This window comes from Canis lupus, chromosome 4, assembly GCF_048164855.1.
Source record: "Canis lupus baileyi chromosome 4, mCanLup2.hap1, whole genome shotgun sequence".
NCBI classification, from domain to species: domain Eukaryota; kingdom Metazoa; phylum Chordata; class Mammalia; order Carnivora; family Canidae; genus Canis; species Canis lupus.
Genome location: NC_132841.1, coordinates 49,874,803 through 49,898,673, shown reverse-complemented (window position 1 = coordinate 49,898,673; position 23,871 = coordinate 49,874,803). Strand labels below are relative to the sequence as shown.

Genomic DNA, 23,871 nt, shown 5'->3' with positions numbered 1-23,871 from the left:
TCCCTATACTCTCACTTTTAAAATATTGTTGTTTTATGAATTTCTTCTACATATGTTGAATATAACAGATTGTGTTATAATTCTTGTTTCAACCATCACATATGACTTAAGAGCATTAGGAGAAGATTAATCTATTTGGTTTACCCTTTTTTTAGCCCATTCCATTGTTTATTTTTTGAAGTTCCAAGTCTTCTGTTATCATCTTCTTTTTGTTTAAATAGCCTCTTTAGGGCAGCCCCAGTGGTGCAGCGGTTAGCACCTCCTGCAGCCTAGGGTGTGATCCTGGAGACCCTGGATCGAGTCCCACATCAGGCTCCCTGCATGAAGCCTGCTTCTCCCTTGCCTGTGTCTCTGCCTCTCTCTCTCTCTCTCTCTCTCTCTCTCTCTGTTTCATGAATAAATAAAATCTTAAAAAAAATAGCCTCTTTATGTCATTCCTTAAGAGTAGTTTTGCTAGCAGACAGTTCTTTGTTGTTGTTCTTGTTTTGTTTTTTAAAACCTAAGAATGTCTTGATTACCTCTTCATTTGTAAAAAGGATAGTTTCTTTGTAGTTAGAAGTTATTGAGTATTTTTTTGTTGTTGTTTATAGCACATGAAAAATATGTATTCCTTCTCTGCCCTCCATGATTTCACAGAAGAAACTGGCTATCTCAGTTGAATTAATTTCCCCTTTAGGTAATAATATCATTTCTATCCAGTTGCTTTTAAGGTTTTTTCTTTGATTTTAGCTTCCAAAAGTTTAATTTTATGGTGTGTCTTGGCATGTATTTCTTTGGGTTTATCTTATTTAGTATTCTTTCAGCTTATTTCATTATAGGCTTGTGTCTTGCCCTAAATCTAGGAAGATTCAGCTTTTATTTTTTTGAGTAATGTTTCAGCCATATATCCTTTCTCCTCTTCTTCTGGGACTCCAATGATACGTATATTAACTCTTTAGTTATTCTCAGAGTCCCAAGTCTCTGTTCATTTTTTGTCCAGTCTATTTTCTCTCTTTGCTTAGATGAAGTAAATTCTATTGATCTATCTTTAGGTTCACCAATCCTCTCATTGTCATCTCTGCTTTACTATGAAGCCCATCCACTTCTTATTTTGGTTATTGTATTTTTTAATTAAGTTTGCATTGAGCAAGTTATTTTTATTTTAATGTTTCTTATGTCTACAGTCTGTATTTGAGCATTTTAAATATCATCTATTTCTTTGTTGAAGTTTTTGTATTTGTTTTAAAGCAATTTGAAAGTTGTGTTGGGCCAATTTTGTGATGAATTTTAAAAAAATCATTACTGAGTAGTTTCAGTATCTGGTTCATTTCTTTATTGGCACTTACTGATTGTCATTTATTATTTAAGTCGTTGCTTTTTTGCTTGCTGCCATGAAAAATGGTTTTCACTTACATCCTAGACATTTTGGATATTATTTTAAGAGGCTTCTTATTCTATTTAAATCTTGTATTTTAACAAGAATCCACCTTCTTTAGATTTAGTGTGTAAGTTTCAGTCTGCTTTAGTGGGCCAGAGTTCCAATGATGATTTAGTTTCCTAAGCCCTTGCCATGCTTTCCTAGTCCGATTTGTTCTTCTGTGTGGGACAGAATATAAGTTAGCTAGTATAGATTCTATTATTGCCATTCCTGTAGACAGATCAAGTGAACACCTGTCAGCAGGTATGGGGAAGGATATGTGATTGTCTCTGAGTTCTGCTGGTGTCACAACTATAAGAAGATCAGAATTCTTCCTGCTGGCAGATGTTGGACATGGGATAAAACAGTTCATTTGGGTTCTGCTAGTGCTGTTACTGCAAGCAGATCAGGCCAACCACTGCTACTGGGTATAGATCTCTTCATTAAGTCCCATCTGGGCTTCCCCTTTACTGATCCTTTGCATCGAGAAATCAGAGCCGCCTTGTTTTTGTTTTTGTTTTTGTTTTTGTTTTGCTTTCTTGCTTGCTTGCTTTATATGCCTTATGGTAGTTCTGGGTTGCAGGACTCTGGTGCCCAGTCAAGAATATATGGGAAACTCACTCTAGTATCATTCTTCAAGCCAGTTGTTTCTGGCAGGTCCACTTTCTTCAGTTCATCATTAAGAGTTCTTTTATGATTGAATTATTTCCTGAGTATTGAATTGTATTTAGAGGGAAAGATTTGGGAAAAGTGAATCTGTGCCATCTTGTTCCAGAACTGATTTTTTTATCTTATCTTTGTTGTGTGTCAAGTTCTCGTATATTTGTAGGTCTATTTTTCTATCCTCATGTCGTCTGATGTATTTAACCTGTTGTTTTCCCAACACCATAATTACTTTGCTGACAATTTTTCTCAGGTTATATATCAGTATGCCTAAAATTAAAAAAAAAAAACAAGAAAAAAAAAACAAGAAAAGAAAATGATTGCTTGCAGGAGCTGACCTTTCCCACCCTACTGAGTGGCTGTGTCTGGTAAAGCTAGTGAAGAAGGGCCTGTGTGTTTCTGGACAGTGGGCACCCATGGCTGGGGGTTGGGGGGGGTCCCCTGGATGGCACACAACTGCAGCAAGGTCAGCAAAGGCTCTCTCTCATTGACTTTTTCAGGGGAGGAGGATGAAGAAGAAAGAAAAGAAAAAACCCCAAATGCCAAAGAAATTTCAGTGGGATGAAGTTCCTCCACCACTTAGAGAATATCTCTGCAGCCACTGCATCAGCTGGGTCACCATGATGTCTGAGATCCTGGGGCAGGCCTCTTCTGCCAGATAGATGGCCCCTCACAGTTCTTCTATGGACCCCAAGTTATCTCCATATGCCTGGGTCTTCTCCTTCAGCTCTGCAAACAAAGGAGAAATAATTGTAGATAAACACTGAGAGAAAGGACTATTTGGAATGCCTTTCATCCTATTATTTTATAAGTCTTAACTGAAGAGCTCCATTCTCAGGACTCTTTGGATCTTTCTCTTGGATAGTGAAAATCCAGTCCCCAGAGTTGCTGCCTCTGGATGCTTGGCTGTCTGCATCTGTTTCTGTGTCTGAGTCTTCAGAGCCAGGGTCTTCGTGGATCTGCTCAACCTTCCATCTATTGTACCTGTTGATGAGCTCAGTCAAATAGGATGCTTTCTTTGCATTAGGTATTATAAACTTGTGCTTCAGTAACTCCTTAGCAGTGGATCTAAAGCTTGGCTCCTTATTCAAACAGGCTTCAACAAACTCCTTGAGGGGTCTGCTATAGGTTCCTTCCACTGTGGCAGGGAGGTGGGGGAGATTGTTCTTTGGAATGAGGAATAAAATCTTCAGCCATATGAACTCATGTTCATTTAGACTTTGTACTTTCTGTGAATTACAGAAATCTTTGTTAGTTGGGTTATTTTTCCTGTGTTAATTGGAATATTTTTTCCATGTAATAGGTCTAAAAAAAGTTAGATCCTGGCATTTTTTCAATAGCTCAGGAATGTCAAAGTCAAGTTCCCTGTGTGTAAATGAATTAAAATAGCTAAAGCAATCTTGAAAAAATAATAGAGAGCACTTTCAGTTACGCCAAATAATAAAGTTTCCACAACTGGGAACATTTTGCAAATCTGTAGTATCACAACCAGAATTCTGACATTAGATACAATCAAGATACAGAACATTTTTTTTTTATGATAGTCACAGAGAGAGAGAGGCAGAGACACAGGCAGAGGGAGAAGCAGGCTCCATGCACGGGAGCCCGACGTGAGATTCGATCCCGGGTCTCCAGGATCGCACCCTGGGCTAAAGGCAGGCGCCAAACCGCTGCGCCACCCAGGGATCCCGATACAGAACATTTTCATCACCATAAAGATCACCCATGTTGCCCTTTTGACTCACCCACTTCTCTCTGTATTATTTTGTATAATTGGCTATGAATTTATAACGACCTCAAAACAAAAATTAAATTTTGCGATATGACATTCAAATGCAATGTTGAAATTGTTTAGAACCTGATTTTTAAAAAGTGATTCAAAGTTTTGTGACAGTATAGTAATTTGAATATGGACTGGCTATTTAATGATACCAAAAGAACTATAATTATTTTGTTATGTGTGGTAATGGCACTGTAATGAAAGAAAATGTTTATCAATTCAAGATTTATACTATAGTATAAGAATAAAAAGAAAGGATTTTTCTTTTCTAGAAAAAATTCTAAAACTGTATGTGGACAGTTTATGAAACAAAATAGTTAAAATTTGAAAAACAAAGCGGCTTATAAACTTTTTTCTAGCTTTGTGTATCTTTACATAATTTAAAAAATTAAAAGAAAGGCCTCACTCAACAGTTGATTCTCTGATTTCCTGTGTTCCAATTGATGGTCCTTTTCTATTGGAGCACAACTTCCTCCATGATTTTCATTCTTTTCTTAAGCTCTGTAGATCCATAGCTCAATGTTTTTTCTTTCTTTCTTTCTTTTTTTAAAGACACATTTATTCAGCATCATGATCAGACTTTTACATTTAGCAATCAACAGCATGGGTGCAAAAAAAAAAAAATCTACATTAAAACCCTTTGTTGGAATGCTTTACACTTTCCACAGAACAGAAACTAAAATAACCTGTTATACAATTAGTCACAAATATAGTCCTCAAGTTTTTTGCCCATACACATGAGTATTGTCTAAAACATGTCTTCTTTATAGCAGGTAGGCCTGCCATCACTGTGCTTGGCTGAGTTCACAAATCTGTTGTAACCTGTAGCTTCCCTATCACTTATCTGGCTCTCCTCTCCTGCTAAGCTTTGTTTCCTGGCAGTAACTAAAACCTTCTGCCACTGCCATAGCTGCTGCTGCTGGAACCACCATAGCCTCCTTGGTTTCCTGGTTTGGCAAAGTATTGATCTCCACCGCCATAGGGGCCAGAGCTTCTGCCTCCAAAATGTCCTCCTTTCATGGGTCCAAAATTTGAGGATTGATTATTGTAATTGCCAAAATCGTTATAACTTCCGCGACCTCCAAAGTTGCTTCCATCATTACCAAATCCGTTATAGCCATCTCCACTGCCGCCATATCCACCATCACCTCAACTGCCACCGAAGCCACCTCAACCACTGAAGTTCCCTCCATGACCAAAGTTGTCATTCCCACCAAAACCACCTCCATGACCACCACCAAAGTTTCCAGAACCACTTCAGCCTCTTTGGTTGGACGAAGTACTAGCCATCTCTTGCTTCGATAGGGCTTTCCTTACTTCACAGTTGTGGCCATTTGCAGTATGGTATTTTTGAATGACAATCTTGTCTACAGAGTCATGGTCATCAAATGTCACAAAAGCAAAACCTCTTTTTATTAAAAAAAAAAAAAACTCTCTTTTTGCTACTGCCTCGGCCAGTTATGATCTTGATCACTTCAATTTTCCCATACTGTTCAAAATAATTTCTTAGATGATATTCTTCAGTGTCTTCCTTAATGCCACAAACAAAAATCTTTTTCACAGTTAATTGGGCACCAGGTGTTTGAGAATCTTCTCTTGAGACAGCCGTCTTTGGTTCCACAACTCTTCCATCCACCTTGTGTGGCCTTGAATTCATGGCTGCATCCACCTCCCCCATTGCTCCAAAGCCTGGAGCACTTGGTGTTTGGATCTCTCATTACCACGTAGTCTGTAAGTGTTCCCCATTGCTCAAAATGGCTCCTCAGACTCTCATCAGTTGTTTCAAAGCTCAAACCTCCAATGAAGAGCTTCTACAACTGCTCAGGCTCTTTGGGAGACTCTGACTTAGACATGATGGCAGTGGGAGGGGAGACTTTAAGGATGCTTACTCGGCGGCATCCAGAAGCAGAAAGGCACTCAATGTTGTTTTTTTTTTTTTTTTCATTTTTGGTTTAGGTTTGTTTTCTTTCTTTCTTTCTTTTCTTTCTTTTTTCTTTTCTTTTCTTTTCTTTCTTTTCTTTTTTTCTTTTGTTTTCTTTCTCTTTTTTCTTTCTTCCTTCCTTCCTTCCTTCCTTCCTTCCTTCCTTCCTTCCTTCCTTCCATCCTTCCTTCCTTCCTTCCTTCCTTCCTTCTTTCTTTCCTCTTTCTTCCTGTTGTCATTTTGTTTTGTTTAGCTGCTATAGTCTCTTTGGAGTTGAAATGGAGAAAGCAACCAATAATCTTATCCTCCTCTTTATTCTTGGCCTTTCCTTCTGGTATACCAGATGATGTTGAAACTTTTAGACTCAAGCATTCTTAAGTTTCTGTTACTTTTCAGATTCCTATTTATTTGATGATTTTCTTTTTCCCTGAAAGATTTCCTGGACTCAGTCTTCAAGATCACGAATTCTCTTTATAACCAATGGGCTGTAGTCTATCTATTGAGTTTTTACTTTAATTAACATATTTTAATGTTACTATATCTAACTGCATTTTAAAGTAACAAGTAATAAATAAGCAACTAATGACATAATACAAATAATATTCACTTTTATTTTACTGCTTCAGTATCCTCTTATTTCATTGAAACTACATGTCTTCTCAAATTTTCTGTTGTTGTTTTGCTCTAGCAACACTTTTTTCAAACCTTCCTTGTTCTTTTGTGAATCAGATATCTCCTGTTCCTATTTTTATTTTCTCCCCTGAAAATTAATTTTTATTTCTGCTGATATTGTCACCTTTTTATTTGAGATTCCACTTCTCCTGCATCTGGTTTTAGTTTCTGTTCCCAAAGCCCATCTCTGGTGATTGAGAACAGAATGTATTATTGGGAGGTGTGCTCTGATGGTTTTAATCATAGGTATTGTGGTTCTGCATCATTCCTCTGGGTCAAAAGGCATAGAGTACAACCAAACGGATGCAGACACAGTTTTCAACCCACTACTTTAGCCTGTGGGTAATGAAAAATGCTTCTTTGTGTTTATCCTAGTAGGGGAAATTGCTTGTTAAACCTGACTATTCTGAAGGTGTTACTTAAATGATCACTGAGTTGGATGCATTATGGTTTCCTCCTTTTTATAGAATTTGGCTTTGGGCTTTGAAATTCTTCTACAAATTTTGATTCACTTTTTTACCTATTTATACACAATCTTATTTCTAATTTTCAAAAATTTCTCAAAGTAAATGGAGGATTAGGAGGTAATAAAAACAGCAGTTTAGGAAGTCCTTTTGTTCAACTTTTCTGCAAAAGCAACAAATACAATAAATAAAAAACTACAAATTAAGAAAAATAGCTCATAGAAAACTTTGGTCTATAAAGAAGAAGCAACAAAAAATCCTGAAGAGCTCAAAGACTGAGGATGACCTCATAGAAAAGTACCAGAAGCATTTCACCTGTTCACACCATCTCCCAGTTCAGAGCATCTCAGCACAAGGATCTCCCAGACAAATTTTACCATACAGAAGAAAGAGTAGGAGAATCCCAATATCCCAACATATCCCACCTAAATAGAGATTTGCAGAAGACCAGTGTCTTCTACAATGTGTATCAATGCTGATCCCAGATGATGGAGTTGCCTGAGGTTGCCCCATTGCTTTTAATTCCCAGAGTTGGAGCTGTTGCTATATAAGCCAAAGAGATCTTCACAAAGATACATTATAATCAAGCTCTCAAAAATCAAAGACAAGGGAAGAATTTTGAAAAAAAAAAACAAAAAAACAAGAGAGAAAAAGGACTCATCACATATAAGAGAATCCCAATAAGGCCATAAGCTAATTTCTCAGCAGAAGCCTTGCAGGCCACAAGACAATGTAATGATATATATTCAGAGTGCTCAAAGAAAAAAAATCCAAATAAGAATACATTACCCAATAAAATTGTCATTGATCTTATATACAGAAAACTAAAACTCCACTAAAAAAAAGTTATAAATATGGATTAGTAAATAATGAATAAGCTAACAACTAATAAAGGAACTCAGTAAAGTTTCAGTATACAGAACTTAGTTGCATTTTTATACAGTAATAAGAAACTATCTGAAAAAGAAAGTAAGAAAGCAGTATTTACAATATTGAAAACAGTATTTAAATCATTTACACTATCAAAAACAATAAAATGCTTAGGTATAAATTTAACCAAGGGCTTGAAAGACCTGTACAATGAAAACTATAAGACACTGATGAAAGAGATTGAAGAATACAAAATAAGTGAAAGATATCCTGTGTTCCTCGATTGGAGTTTATTTTGTGAAAATATCCATAGTACTCAAATTAATCTGTAGATTCAGTGCAATACCTATGAAAATCCCAATGTCATTTTTCATGGGAATAGAAAGAAAATTATTCCAACATTTGTATGGAACTACAAAGGACCCTAAATAGCCAAAGCGGTCCTGAGAAAGAACAAAACTGGAGGCATCACACTTCTGGATTTTAAGGTATATTACAAAGCTATAGTAATCAAAACAGTATAGCATTGACATTTAAAAAAATAAAGACATGCACCAATGGAACAAAATAGAAAGTTCAGACATAAACCCACACAACTAGTTTTTGATAGTATTGCTAAGAACACACAATGGGGAGAACTGGTTATCCACATGTGAACCAATAAAACTGGACCCTTATGCCACTCACAAAAATTAAATTAGAATGGATAAATGGCTCAAATATAAGACCTAAAACCATAAAACTAGAAAAAAATATGTAAGGAAAAGGATCTTTGACATTGGTCTCATCAATGATTTCTTGGATAAGCCACACAAAGCATAGGTAACAAAAGGTAAAATAAGTGGGACAACATAAACATAGAGTTTCTGCACCCCAAAGCAAACAATATATTGAAAAGGCAACATACACAGTGGGATAAAGCTATATATTCACAAGCTATATATCTGATAAGGTGTTAATATCTAACGTATATGAATTACTCCTACAACTCAATAGTAAAACAACAACAACAACAAAAAAAAAAACCCTCCAAAATAATCTAGTTTAAAAATGGCAAAGGAAATGAATAGACATTATTCCAAAGAAGGCACACAAGTGACCAAAAGGTATATGAAAAGTTGCTCAACATCACTAATCATCAGGGAAATGCAAATCAAAACCACAATGAGATGACACTTTATAGCTCTTAGAATGGCTGGTGTCCAAATGGCAATAGACAACAAATGCTGGTGAGGATGAGGAGCAAAGGGAACCCTTGTGCACTGCTGGTAGGAATGTAAATTTATGCAGCCACTGTGAAAAACACTATGGTGATTCCTCAGAAAATTAAAGATAGAATCACCCTATGATTCAGCAATCCCCAAATTCAGATATGTTAGGGCTAGGTAGGTTCTCATAAATGTTTAACCCGTGACATCAGAGAAACTCGGGACAGAAGATAAGAAATATTAATTGAAGATGAGAAGAGTTGTTATCAAGTTAGATCTTCAAAAACCTAGATAGTTCAGTAGTTGACAAAGTTAAAGGAGGCTGAAGGGTATGAGGGCAAGAAGTATCTGATGAACCCTTGATCAGATTAAAAATGTCCTCAGTTCTTAGTTTTAAAAGAATGGTTATGATGACTGGTTTGAATTTTATAAAATGATTGTTTTCTGCATCTACTGAGATAATCATATAATTAAATTTTTTTTTACTCTAGGAATTATGTGTTGATGTTACAGATAAGAATGAATATAACTTTATTCTTCATACCATTCTTGCCTTACTTTGGCATCGGTTTTATTCCTGCCTCATAAAACGATTTGGAAATATTTTCCATTTTCCTATTCTCCCTAATATTTAGTTTGAGATACAAATTATTCTTTCTTTTGAAATTTGGAAGAATTTTCTGTAAATCTAGTTAGATCTGGTATTATTGATATCATGGGTTGATTTTCAGCTATGGATTCACATTGTTCAATGGTTAGTTTATTCATTTTTTTTCCTTCTTTAGTTTTGGTATTTGTTGTCTAAATTTTCAAATGTATTATATGTAAAATTGTATGTCACCTTTTTTATATATGTATTTTCTTTCCATTTTTTAACACTGAAGAAATTATTCATTCTTTTCTCTTTCTGATTCTTCAACAATTATATTATTTGCTTTTGTGGTTCTGAAGTTTCACTACATTGTGTCTTTGTGTGGATTGGTTCTTAATAATTCTCCTCTCTTGTTTTCCATCAATTTTGGGTAATTATAATTATTATCCTCTTAAATATTGACTTTAGCTTATAATCTGTTGTCTCTTTTTAGAAATTCTATTAGACATATGTTGCAATGTGCCATTTTTGTTTGAAAAAGTTTCTGCTACATTTTATCCATGATTTTTATTTTGGCTCTTTTATTCTCTAATATCTTCAATATTTAATACCATTGATTCTGAATAAATCTGATTCTTTTGATGTCATTTTTCTGTTCATATATATGTATATATATGTAACATAAAATCTATGTTGAACTGTCAGCTGAATGTTTTTCAGTTACCCTATAAGGTTTTGGAACTACAATGATAAACAAAACTGATATATGTTCTGTGTTCATGGAAGGTACAGATGCTGTAATTTTGTTGTTGTTGTTGCTAGATTTTCACCCACACCATGATGATTTCTTTAACATATGTTCTAGATATAGATTTACTGGTTGAAAGAAAGTGTGAAACATGCTAAAATTTTAATACCATTGCCAAACTTTCATGCTGAGAGTGTACTTATTTATATACGATAGCCAATTTAAAGTACAAGAACCTACTCCCACAAAAATGTGTGTATCAAGTGCATGTGTGTATATATACATGCATATTGTCATGAAAGGTCTTTTTGGATTTTTTCCTTCTATATATTCTCAAACATCTATACCATTTTTAGAGTAAGGAAAAGGAAATCAATATTGAATCAATCATCCTGGCTACCTCTTAGCAGTTGACATGAATTTGTTGGCTAAAATGTGGCTTTTGGATTTCCTGGGGGTTCCATTAACCCATGTTATTTCTTTGATTCTTTACAACACAGATAATTTGTAGTTGATTAGATCCATAACTTCTTTGTAAATCTTAACAGCTATTTCATTGATTTACTGGGTTGTGAAAAATCAAGACCAAAATCCTAGGTAATTCATTTTAGATGTATTCCCTGGCCATTTTTACCGTTTAAAAATATTTAAAATTGGCGCCACGCCGCGGGAAGATGGTGCAGGACGCCGGCGACATGGAAGATGGGCAGCTTTCCGACTCGGACTCCGACACGACGGTCGCACCGAGCGACCGGCCGCTGCAGGTGCCGAAAACACTAGGTGGGGACAGCACCGTGAGACCCTTCCAGGGTACTGCAACACCATGTGTACCGGTATCCCATTATCGAACTGTTAAAAGCGTGGATTCAAGTGAAGAGAGTTTTTCTGATTCAGATGATGATAGCTCCCTTTGGAAGCGCAAGCGACAGAAATGTTTTAACCCTCCTCCAAAGCCAGAGCCTTTTCAGTTTGGCCAGAGCAGCCAGAAACCTCTTGTTCCTGGAGGAAAGAAAGTTAACAATATATGGGGTGCTGTGCTACAAGAACAGAATCAAGATGCAGTGGCTACTGAACTTGGTATCTTGGGAATGGAGGGTACTATTGACAAAAGCAGACAATCTGAGACTTACAATTATTTGCTTGCTAAGAAACTTAAGAGGGAATCTCAAGAACATACAAAGAGCTGGATGAATATATGCATGGTGGCAAAAAAATGGGATCAAAGGAAGAGGAAAATGGGCAAGGTCATCTCAAACGGAAACGACCTGTCAAAGACAGACTAGGGGACAGACTAGAAATGAACTATAAAGGCCGCTATGAGATCACAGAGGATGATGCGCAAGAGAAAGTGGCTGATGAAATTTCTTTCAGGTTGCAGGAACCAAAGAAAGATCTGATAGCACGAGTAGTGAGGATAATTGGGAACAAAAAGGCGATTGAACTTCTGATGGAAACTGCTGAAGTTGAACAAAATGGTGGCCTTTTTATAATGAATGGTAGTCGAAGAAGAACACCAGGTGGAGTTTTCCTGAATCTCCTGAAAAATACTCCTAGTATTAGCGAGGAACAAATTAAGGACATTTTCTACATTGAAAATCAAAAGGAGTATGAAAATAAAAAGGCTGCTAGAAAGCGGAGAACACAAGTGTTGGGGAAAAAAGATGAAACAAGCTATTAAAAATCTAAATTTTCAAGAAGATGATGATACATCACGAGAAACTTTCGCGAGTGATACGAATGAGGCCCTGGCCTCTCTGGACGAGCCGCAGGAAGGCCACGGGGAGACAAAATTGGACCCAGAAGAAGCCATTGAAGTTGATCATTCTAATGATTTGGACATCTTTTAGTATATTTGGAGGAATAAGCCTTTCTAGAATTACCTTGTAATAAGCCATTTCTACTGAGATTGCTTTGTTTTACTTTGCACTGATAAACATAAAAATCTGGAGAGAAAGAACTGTTGTCTTGTTTAAAGTTGAATTTGTGGGGCGATGAATGTTATTGATAGAAATATTTCTCATGTCTTACAAAATACTTTATAATATAGCAGAGAATTTCATTTCTCAGTCTGTGCATGTGTTAGTTATTACTAGTTGATAATTATTTCTGTCTAGGTCATTATGACATGCCATTCAAAAATTTATTCTCTTTTTCTGATTAATCCTCGCAAGTGAATTATGATTGGTTTCAAAACATTCCATTAAAAGATCCTAATAAGACACATAAGTTGTTAAGATTACAGATGTGCTCAAATTTAGTTTTTCTGTGTTCTAATAAGAACTTTTAGGCAGTTTTAAGGACAGAGACTAAAAATTAAAATAGTTTTATACTGATGGCTCTTACCACTTATCCAGAAGTAAATTAACATTGGAAGCTTTTCAAAGAAGTTTTGGCTCTTAACTTTGTTTGTTACTTCTTTTTGATTATTCGATCATATACTAAATGTTGAATGTGATCCATACCTGTGCAATTACCATGGATGTTTAAAAACTTGACAGTGGTTGCCTGCCTAAGACTGTTTGTTTTACCTTATGTTAAGGAAGTTGGGTATTAAAAATGTTACATCTGCCAAAAAAAAAAAATATTTAAAATTAAAAGTTTGATATTCTTCAGTATCATTTAAAGATGTTGTCAAGTAGCCAATCCCTATAAATGTGCCTGAACAACTAAATACAAATTTTATGTGATGGAAATAAAAAAGGCTAAGAAAAAAGTTTTATCAGACTACCTTTCTCTTGCAATACATTTCTTTTCTTTCTTTCAAGTAAGTTTTATTTAAATTCCAGTTAGTTAACATGCTGTGTATGTTAATATTAGTTTCAGGTGTAGAATTTAGTGACTCATCACTTTCATACAACACCCAGTGCTCATCACAAATGCCATCCTTACTCAGTTTAACTCTATAGTTAAGAGTCTGTATTATGGTTTGCCTCTGTCTCTCTCTTTTCCCCTATATACTTATATGTTTTGTTTCTTAAATTCCACATATGAATGAGATCATATGGTATTTGTCTTTCTCTGACTGATTTTGCTTAGCATAACAGTCTCTAATTGCATCCATGTTGTTGTAAATGGTGAGATTTCATTCTTTTTATGACAGAGTAGTATTCTTGTATATGTATTCCACATCTTCTTTATCCATTCACTTCTCAATGGATATCTGGGCTCTCTTGATAATTTAGCTATTTTTGATAATTCTGTTCTTTTTTTAAGATTTTTTTTATTCATGAGAGACAAAGAGAGAGAGGCAGAGACACAGGCAGAAGGAGAAGCAGGCTCCCTGCGGGGAGCCCGATGTGGGACTTGATCCCAGGGCCTTGGAATTACAACCCAAGTCAAAGGCAGACACTCAACCACCCAAGTGCCCCGATAATCCTGCTCTAAACATTGGGGTGCATATATCCCTCCAAATTAGTATTTTTTGTATACTGTGGGTAAATCCTAGTAGTACAATTGGTAGGTCATAGGGTAGTTCTATTTTTAACTTTTTGAGGAAACTCCTTACCCTTTTCCATAGTGACTACACTAGTTTGCACCCCATCAACAGTGTAGGAGGGTTCCCCTTTCTGCACACCCTTACCAACATCTGTTGTTTCCTGAGTTGATGATTTTAGACATTCTAAGTGGTGTGAACACATGTCTCATTGTAGTTTTGATTTGCATTTCCCTTCTACCCATTTTCTAACTGAATTATTTGTTTCTTTGGATGTTGAGTTTGAGAAATTCTTTATACATTTTGGATACTAGCCTCTTATCAGATACATCTTTTAGTTTTGTTTATTGTTTGTTTCACTGTTCAGAAGATTTTTATCTTGATGAAGTCCCAATAATCCATTTTTGTCTTTGTCTCCCCTTGCCTAAGGAGACATGTCTAGTAAGAAATTGCTTTGGCAGATGCCAGAGGTTGCTGTCTGTGTTCTCTAGAATTTTGATTATTTCCTATCTCACATTTCGCTTTTTCATCCATTTTGAATTTATTTTTGTGTATGGTGTAAGAAAGTGGTCCAGTTTCATTCTTCTAAATGTTGCTATATAGTGTTCCCAACACCTTTGTTGAAAAGACTTCTTTTCCATTGGATATTCTTTCCTGCTTTATTGAAAGATTAGCTGACCATACAGTTGTATGTCCATTTCTGGGGTTTCTATTCTGTTCCATTGATATATGTGTCTGTTTTTGTGCCAGTATCTTACTTGTTGATGACTGCAGCTTTGTAATATAACTCAAAGTCCAGAATTGTGATGCATGCTTCCAGCTTCCCTTTTCCTTTTCAAAAGCACTTTACTATTTGGAGTCTTTTGTGATTCCATGCAAATTTTAGGATTATTTGTTCTAGATCTGTGAAAAATGCTAGTGATATTCCCATAGGGATTACAATAAATGTATAGATTGCTGTGGGTAGTATAGACATTTTAGCAACAGTTGTTCTTCCAATCCATGAGCATGGAATGTTTTTGTTGTTGTTGTTTAGTTTTTTAAAAAGACTTATTTATTTTAGAGAGACAGTGAGGGGTGGAGGGCAGAGGAAGAGGGAGAGAGAGAATTTCAAACAGACTCCCTACTGAGTGCAGGTCCTGACATGAGGTTCAATCTCATGACCCTGAGATAATGACCTGAACTGAAACCAAGAGTCAGACACTTTGGGGATCAAGTCCTGCATCAGGCTCCCTTTGGGGAGCCTGCTTCTCCCTCTCTCTGTGTCTCTTTCTCTCTGTGTGTCTCTCATGAATAAATAAATAAAATCTTAAAAAAAAAACAAAAAACAGTCGGACACTTACCCAACCAGGCCATGGAGCATGGAATGTTTTTCCATTTCTTTGCGTCTTCTTCTACTTCTTTCATAAGTCTATTTTTCAACATACAATCTTTTGCCTCTTTGGTTAAGTTTATTCCTCGGTATCTTATGGTTTTGGTAATTGTAAATAGGATTAATTCCTTGATTTCTCTTTCTGCTGCTTCATTATTGGTGTATAGAAATGCAACAGATTTCTGTATGTTGATTTTTGTATCCTGTAACTTCACTGAATTTGTGTATCAATTTTAGAAATTTTTGCATGTGTGTGTGTGGAATCTTTGGGGTTTTTACATAGGGTGTTATGCTACTATCAATAAAGGGTAAAAGTTTGACTTCTTCCTTGTCAATTTGGATACCTTTTATTCCTTCTTGTTTCTGATTACTGAGTCTAGGACTTCCAGTACTACATTAAATAACAGTGGGTGCCTTCTGGTCCTGACCATAGAAGAAAAGTTCTGTTTTTCCACATTAAAGATGTTGTAGTCTGTGGAGTTTTCTGTGTATGTCCTTTATGATATTGACGTATGTTCCCTCTGTTCCTACCTTCTTTGTCAAGAATAGATACTATACTTTGTCAAATGCTTCTTCTGCATCTATTGAGAGGATCATATGGTTCTTATCTTTTTATTAATATGGCATATCATGTTGATTGATTTGCAAATATTGAACCACCTTTGCAACCCAGGAATAAATCCCACTTGGTCATGGTGAATTATTCTTTTAATATACTGCTAGATTTTATTTGCTAGTATTTTGTTGAGAATTTTTGCATCCATGTTCATCAAGGATATTGACTTGTAGTTCTTTTTAGTAGGGTGTTTGCTTGGTTTTGGAAACAAGGTAATGTTGGCCTTGTAGAATGAGTTTGGAAGTTTTCCTTATGTTTCTATTTTTTGGAATAATTTGAGAAGAATAGGTATTAACTATTCTTTAAATGTTTGGTAGAATTCCCCTGGGAAGCCATCTGTCCCTGAACTGTTTTCGTTGGGAGATTTTTGATTACTGATTCAATTTATCTGCTATCAGTCTGTTCAAGTTTTCTATTTTTTTCCCTGCTTCAGTTTGGTATTTTATATGTTTCTAGTAGTTTATCCATTTTTTATAGATTGCGCAGTTTGTCAGCATATAATTTTTCATAATATTCTCTTATAAGCATTTCTATTTCTACGGTGTTAGTTATGATTTCTCCTTTCTCATTCATTATTTCATTTATTTGAGTCCTTTTTCTTTTCTTCTCTAATGTTAGAAATGTGTTGCGTATCTCAAGAAGCAAGAAAAACCTGAAATATGCAACCTAACCTTTCATCTAAAGGGGCTGGAAAAATAACAACAAATGAAGCATAGAACCAAAAGAAGAAGGGAAATAATAAAGATTAGAGCAAAAATAAATGATATAGAAACAAACAAACAAACAAACAAAAAACAGCAGAACAGATCAATGAAGCCAGGAGCTGGTTCTTTGAAATAATTCATAAAATTGATAAACTCCTGACCAAATTTATTAAGAAGAAAAGAGAAAGGACTCAAATCCTATTTTCGTCAGTTGATAGAAGGAAAACATCAGGCTAACTACTCAAGAGAACTCATGAATTCTATATTAGTGGACTGTCATTGGGTGAACTACAGTGATTAAGAAACCCTCAAATGTTTGCAAGCTTAAAAACTGAAATTAGCTTGTTTTGGTCTCCCTAAATTATACTCTTTATGTCCCATACATAATATTATTTAAGTCTGATTAAATAATAAGCCCAATAGAAGTGCTAATGTCAGAAAATTCTGTGTATGGCTATTGACAGGAATGAGGTTTTTTTAAAAGCAATGAAGTTTTTCATTGTCAAATATCTTGAGAAGAGGTCATTTCTGCAGCAGAAAAATGAAAATCTAGAAGACAAGCCTCAGACATTAGTGAAAGAAAACCTCGTCCTCTCTCTGGATAGGAGGTAAGAACCATTCCAGAGTATGGAGATTCTTAGAGTGTTGTCCGTGGAAGGAGTGTCCGTGGAAGGAGAAGTGTTGAGCTTCCTCTGAGTATGTAAAGGCAGCTCAGGGCAACACATTCATTTGTTTGTTTGTTTGAGTATAGTTGACACACAATGTTATATTAGTTTCAGGTATACAACATAGTGATTTGCAAGTTTATATGTTATGCTGTGCTCACCATAAGTGTAGCTACCATCTGCCACCATACAAGGCTATTCTTAAGTGAAACCATTACTTCATAGGTCCCTCCTTAGAGTAGTGGTCTCTGGTAGGTCCTAGTTAGTTTGAAGAGAGAAAGGTAGAACAGTTGGGAACTTGGATGAATGTATTGTTCTTATGAAGTCAATTCTATACAGAAATGAGCAATGTGATATCTTATAATTATCTCATAGGAGTACATTGTGAAACAAATTTATAAAAGATTTGTATCAGAAAATAGAGGACTATGGAATCCATATTTTCTGGAATTGCATATACTTTAGAATATTCCAGACAGAATGTCTCCAGATGTTTGCTGATCATTTCAGCATCTTGCTCTTTAATTTCCAAATTGTCTAACTTTGAAACTACAGAGGATAATATAGGTCCCTAAAGAACTACAAAAAAAACATAGAAATGAGACAAACAAAATTAGTAAGGATGTTCCAAAGAAATTACCAAAATCAGTGGCTTTCAAATATTTTTCTCATTGTGATACACTATTAAAATCCATTTGATATCACAACACAGACATACTTACATATACATCTGTACTTACCTGCAGTATGTATTCTGTACTCACATATTTTCTTTCATTTCTTTTCTACTTCATTTAAAATTTGTTTAGGATCCATTAAGTTGCTGTAATCACCACTTGTGGGTCACAGTCTGCTGTTTGGAAACCACTTAGTTCTACTAACGAAGAAAAAATCTGTTACACACACACACACACACACACACACACACACACACACACACACCAAGAGCTATTTTAGATATCTGGGTATCTATAAAATATTAAGGGGGCATGTAGAACGGGAAAACATTCAAAAGTGTTCTGACTTGCCTGCACAATGGGAAATTGATTTAACATTAAACTTTTTGTGAATACCTCAGAATAATACAGGATTCTCTGCCTAGTTTCCTCTGATTACATGGAGTGAGTTTGGTCATACAGAAATGCCAAGGAGAAGGGCTTGTTTTTCAAGAATGAGTGATTGAGGTTAATCATTCATTCTTGAAAAAAGAGTGATTGGGGAAAAATATATGTTTTTCAAGAATGAGTGATTGAGGTTAATCATTCATTCTTGAAAAAAGAGTGATTGGGGAAAATATATATATATATATAAACACTTGGCCCTGTGGAAATAGTTGAGTTCCCTAAAGGACACAGAGGGAGAAAGTTAACTTCAGGATATTCACCAGCTCAGAAGGGTCAGAAATTATGGGTAGCTATGAGAAGGGTATGCATCATTTAAAAACAAAAACAAACAAAAACATTAAACCGGGATGCAAGCTCTAAGAGTAGCAAAAAGAAAATGAGAGAAAAAAGAGAGGAGAGAGAGAAGAGAAAGACAGAAGAGAGAAAAAAAAAAGGGGGAGAGAGAAGGAAGAGGAAAGAAATGAGCAGACAAAATGCATATTTACATGGGGCTTTGCAGAAAAAAATATATATTTTTAATGGGACTCTTTGTGAAGTGGGAAGTGATTGGAAATATATTTTGAGTAGCTGAAGACAAAAATTCCCTGAGTGTAATAATAGTTTCACTTTTTTTCTAACTAACAGCCTACTAAATAGTTCCTGAGAAAGTGATGTACAGGATATTTGGAGCTCTCGAATTAAAAGGATAGTAATAGTTTCAAATGTGTTCAGATTAGAGCATCCAAAAGAATGAAAACTCTAGAATGAACATTCTATGAGGAACCTCAAAGAACCTGAATGCATTCAATTTAGAGAAGCAAATGCTAAAGGGAGAGAAAGTATGGATCTACAAATATGAGTTGTTTTGTGTTGAAAAGGAGAACACATTTTTGTGGTTTGACTGAATCTCACATAAATCAAAGGACATGATTCTTCATAGAGATGAAGATTTAAGATTTCTAATACCATCTCCAAATTTAGGACCCTGATTCTAGGTTTTGCTGGAGAAAACCTACAAGATGCAAGACCAATATAAATTGTGGCTTCCCCATAAATTTGCCTGCTAAAGGTTGACTCTATTAAAGAAGACAAACATGCAGGATGTTTCAGAACTATCATCTATTTAAAAATGTTCAAAGAAGTTTCAGCTGTTATGTCAGCAAGATGAACTGGTATAGCCTCCAGTACTATCCTGCCTTGTATTCTGAAACTATGCTTGGAATGAGTAGAAAGGCAGTTGGAAATGTCTATTATCAACATAGCAAAAAGGCAAATAGTTCTTTTTTTTTTTTAACAGGCAAATAGTTCTTGAAGGTTGATTTTGTTTGTCCCTTATCTATCATCCAATTTTGAGATATTAAAAGTAATACATTTATCTTCTAAAACAAAAGTGACCTACAAATAAAACATATTTTCAGAATAACTTGAAATTATTTCATTATCTGTCATGGCTTTTCAAATAAAGTATGTCAACAATTTTGAAAATAAATTTGAACTCAACATGAGCCCTGGTTCAAAAAGGTACAACATTAAGTCAGGAGACCCGTGTTAGCTTGACTACAAACCAGTCAATGCTAAGTTCATTATTTAACACCTGGGTTAAACATACTATAATGTTAACTATATATTTATGTTGTTGATCAGGTAACTTTATGGTTTTTTAGTAACTAAAAATCAAAGAAAGTGGAAATAAACCTTAAAAGAAGTATTTTTGAATTTACCTCCTATCATTTTATAAGCCACAAAGCCTTCTTTTTAATGCCTAAGATACAGCACTGAAGTTGAGTTTCTCTGAAAATCACGTGAACGCTCCAGGTTATAAATTTAGCAGGAATTTGACAGAGCAGCTTAGCATTTTACATAGTCATGGGTGTGTAATCATTTGTTTGCCAAATCATTCATGCTAAGATCTGGGGGAAAAAAGCATCAACTTCACTGAATATTTTAGTGAATGTAGTTGAGTATTTTGGGGGTAAACTTGCAGACAGAAACATGCCCTCTACATAAACATCAATTATAATTAACTAATAGAAATGAAATTTTATTCTTTTTACTTTATAAAAAATAGAATATTAGGCATATGATACCTAAACTAATAAATGGTTTTTCTTTTTAAGAATAATAATATAAGCAAAGATGATTGTGAGTGGAATTTAAAATCAGTCACCTATGACTTATGTTAACTTTGAGAGGGGCTTATTTGCTAGCTAACTCTATTACTAAGAATATCAGGATGAACTTGTTAAAGTATTTAAGAATTTTTTTTAAGATTTTATTTATTTATTCACGAGAGACACACAGAGAGAGAGAGAGAGAGAGGCAGAGACACAGGTAGAGGGAGAAGCAGGCAGGCGCTAAACCACTGAGTCACCCAGGGATCCCAAAGAATTTATTTTTGATGAATAGGTGGACTCTGACAAACTCAGTAAATTTCTGATTAACACAGTTAAATTTGTAGAAATATTAAATTCATTTTTTATCAACATTCACATTTTTGGAAATTAAGACACAACACAAGAAAATACTACTGTAATATATTTATAGTTTGTCTTCAGATGATAAATTCTATGAGGCTGGGAACTTGTACATAATGTTCATCATTGAATGATTTGGGTCTAGGTAGGAAAGTAATAAATCCTAAATAATTGCCTATTGAGTGAAGAGATGAAAATCTGTTAGAATTATTTTTTCTCTCTTTTAGAATTTAAAGCAAAGGCAAACAACAACAATCCAAAAGAAACAACTATGTGTTAGATAGGGACTAATCTTTAAATTTGTTGAGAATGAGACACCATCAAATCCTTAAATTTTGAAGAAAATGTTTATTACAGCATTGTTAGGCTATAACTTTTTGTGATAGGAATATGGCCTTTAATTAATAGAGATATTTTTCATGGACCAAAAGTACAGTGTAGCGTGATATGTAAGGAAGGTATCTAATTTTGAATCAGTCTTATCCAGCTTCAAATACCCACTTGCTCATTACTTCTATAATCTTGGACATATTATATAACATTTATAAGCCTAAGTTGTTTCATTCTCTCATCTATAAATTGAAAAAGGATGTCTACCTCATAGATGGTTGAGAAGATATTAAGGTATGTATGTTATTATGTATATATACATTTTATATTATGTTTATTATACATATGTATATGTATATTACATAATGTATGCATACTATATGTATATTTATTATGTATATTATTTATATATAATGAATATATGAAATTTTATATATGCATATATATACAAATTATATATGCATAATGTATAACATATGTGAATACAGTAATTAGACATAGTAAACCATAGATGGTAACTATGGTTGATGTAATAATTCACCTTACTATTGTAATGTAAAATTGCAACTTACTATTACACTTATTGGAAATTTTATCAAAAATTTTAAAATTAAAATTATTTTTCTGTTTTAGTACTTTGAGTTCTAAAACTCCCAGCTAACAAAAAATTCAGCGAATTTTCTGGTAAATTGAATTATCTGGGTTACTTCAATATTTTCCTAATTAAGTGACAAAACAATGATTAGTTTATGTAAAGGGGTCAGTATAAGAAGGAAATTATGTTTGAGATATTAGATGCTATAAATAGAAAATTATTTAGAAACAAAAATTTGTAATCTCTGAAACTATGTCAATGAAAAAATACAAATTTATCCATAATTCATAATATATACATTCTTATGAAAGTGAATAACTCTGTTAGGGTGAAAGGCTCTAAGGCTTTTGAGTGATGAGGCCTTAGAATTCTAAATGAAGATAACAGTATCTGCCTTTTCTTTCAGTGAATGTATATATAGATGTAAAAGTATATATAAATTGAGATTGACATAGCAATTAGGACAATGCTTGGCACATCTTTGACAACAATAATAATGAGTTTGATAATAAGGCACTTCACAAACATGTTTAGCCAATTAAGGCTTAAAAAGTTAGCAGAATATCCAGAGGAGAAGTAATTATAAATACCATAGGGAAATAAGTACTACATTCAGAATATATCATTGATTATATTAATTTATCTTAAGGGACTTTTTAAAATTTCAAGCTGATGATATCTGTTTCTCTGGAAGGATGGGAGTTTGATCTTAACATTTCAACTGCATCAACATAAATGGATTTCATGGAGTACTAATGCAGGAGTGATTTTTTCCTGCTTTCTTTCCTTTTCTGTTACTTTGTGTATTTTCTTTATGAAATACTAATGATTATGTGAACTCATGTCATTATGATTTCTCTTCTGATTAAACATGTGGAGAACAGCATGGAAGCATACTCATATAATGCATAATTGTCATTATTTACATGATATGGGTTCTCATGCCCTGATGGGATTTAAAGAAAGCCACTTTGCCATTATGATTATATCTTATTTTTAATGCTTTGGGTCTTACTTAATGTAAAAACTGACAGGAAGCAAGGTATGATTACTTGCATGTACTTAATTTTACTTTGCTTTTTGAATGTAAAAGAATACTATGATAGTCAATTTTATATGTCAACTTGACTGGGTCACAGGATGCCCACATATCTGGTTGAATATTATTTTGTGAAGGTGCTTCCAAAAAGAGATTAGCATTTGAATTGGTAGACTGAGTAAAGCAGATTGCCCTTCCCAATCTGGTTGGGCATCATCCAATCTGTTGAGACCCTGAATAGAACAAAAAAGTAAAGAAAGGTTGAATTCACTTTCTGCTGACTGTGTGAGCTAAGACATCAGTCTTCTTTCCTCAGCAGTCTTGGTTCTCAGGCCTTCAGATCTGGAAAGGAGTGTGTGTATATATATTCTATAAGAATCTGTTTCTCTAGAGAACTATAATTAATAAAAACACATAAGAATGGAAGTTATGGAGCTTATTCTATAGCAGGTCACCTAATAACAGGAGCCTAAAGTAATAAAAGGTGAAGGAGCAGTCTACCTTTTCCGTGCTGAGAAATATTTTAGATAACGTGGATCCTTTTTGAAGTGATAACATCTCAGTCTGGAATTGCTGGAAATGTACTAAAGTCTGGATTTGCCCCAACAGAAAAGCTTTGACTTTAATTACACTGCACTGCTTATTGCTTTGTCAGAGTAGGACCTCTGGCAGGTGGAACTTTAGTGGACTAATGTGTATGAATTAATATAGTTTGTGGCTTAGAGCAGAGGAAGAAAATTGCAACAAACCTCTAATAAATTATAACATCCATTATGTGTCTGCTGACATTCTCTCTAAGACTTGACACAGGGCATAGTAAAATTGAAATGACACCATTTTCTTTCATCATTCAACAAAGAAAGTACTGATTTTGCCCAGTGTAACCAACATTTGATTTTCCTTTATTGTGTGCATGCTAACAACATTAAAAACTCCCTATTTTTGTAAACTCCTTTTGGAAACTGCAAAGGCAATTGAAGATCTTTGAATTGATCAAAAGTTTCTTTGCCAAGCAAAGTTTTGACTGTAAAAAAGTATGGGCCATCTGGGATCTTGGCAACAAATCTAGTTTGCTACTCTTGGAACAAGAAATTCGTCTGTCATTGTAACCCATGGGCATCAAATGATGTGAAAGATGCTGCCAGCAATCCTCAAATAATTCTTGCCCACCAGCTTAAAGTCACCAATTAAAATTTTGTCCAGAGTATTTCCGATTCTACAGACAA

The 23,871-nt window shown here is 34.6% G+C and overlaps 2 long non-coding RNA genes and 1 pseudogene across 2 annotated transcripts in view; 1 reads left to right on the top strand and 2 right to left on the bottom strand.

Moving 5' to 3' along the window:
* Positions 1 to 2,384: 2,384 nt before the first annotated feature.
* Positions 2,385 to 5,727, bottom strand: LOC140632350 (uncharacterized). The gene is made up of 3 exons (XR_012029874.1): positions 4,246 to 5,727; positions 2,879 to 3,288; positions 2,385 to 2,788 (listed from the first exon to the last, which is right to left on the bottom strand). It is a non-coding gene; the product is annotated as an uncharacterized lncRNA (long non-coding RNA).
* A 5,249-nt stretch (positions 5,728 to 10,976) lies between these two features.
* On the top strand, positions 10,977 to 12,895 carry LOC140632349 (phosphorylated adapter RNA export protein pseudogene; annotated as a pseudogene).
* A 7,039-nt stretch (positions 12,896 to 19,934) lies between these two features.
* The window catches only part of LOC140632352 (uncharacterized), a 30,165-nt gene continuing 26,228 nt past the window's right edge, over positions 19,935 to 23,871 (bottom strand). Inside the window, exon 4 of the long non-coding RNA XR_012029876.1 lies at positions 19,935 to 20,117. This is a non-coding gene — a long non-coding RNA (uncharacterized lncRNA). The remainder of the gene's footprint in view (positions 20,118 to 23,871) is intronic.